At 32.3% G+C, this 600-nt stretch overlaps 1 long non-coding RNA gene across 1 annotated transcript in view; it reads right to left on the bottom strand.

Annotated features, from left to right (window-relative positions):
* LOC119588338 overlaps nucleotides 1-600 on the bottom strand; it is a 5,512-nt gene that overhangs the window by 3,523 nt on the left and 1,389 nt on the right. The window contains exon 2 of the long non-coding RNA XR_005230073.1: nucleotides 498-589. This is a non-coding gene — a long non-coding RNA (uncharacterized LOC119588338). The remainder of the gene's footprint in view (nucleotides 1-497; nucleotides 590-600) is intronic.

The following is a 600-nucleotide window of genomic DNA, read 5'->3' as shown; positions in this document are numbered from 1 at the left end:
ATTTTATGAACGTTCGTACCGATTTCGAAATATCAAAATTACACAAAATAACCGAAAATTAACGAACTCGAAAAAGCTCGAACGCCTCATACCATTAAACCAGTTAATCTCACCTAAAATGACCAAGTGCCTCTTCATTATAATTTCGAAATGATCTTGAGATATGATAATTACTCATTACTGAGGCTAAGAGGACGTATACACAAAAATGAAAAATACTTATCACTCTCTATATAAATATCTATCAGATAAGTAGACAGATCAATAAAAATATTTATCACTCTCTATATAATATCTATCAATTTAAGTAACAGATCAATGCACATCTATCAGACAGGAGATATACTGCATATTTTCCTTCCCGCTTTGAAATACCATTATCGAAAAACTTATAACAAATGATAACGAATATAAATATCAATACGTCACAAGTAACCTCATAACACTATTAAAAAACGTGGAAAAACCTTTGTAAAAATAAAAAGACGTATACTTACTGAACCACATTTCAAAGTTGGGTTTAGACTGGATAATCTCCCTGTAGGTTAACGATGGATAATAGACGGTCGCCAGGGATACTGTCACGTTACTGCGTGGGAG

This window comes from Penaeus monodon, chromosome 23, assembly GCF_015228065.2.
Source record: "Penaeus monodon isolate SGIC_2016 chromosome 23, NSTDA_Pmon_1, whole genome shotgun sequence".
Taxonomy (NCBI): domain Eukaryota; kingdom Metazoa; phylum Arthropoda; class Malacostraca; order Decapoda; family Penaeidae; genus Penaeus; species Penaeus monodon.
This window is presented reverse-complemented; position numbering and strand designations above follow the sequence as displayed.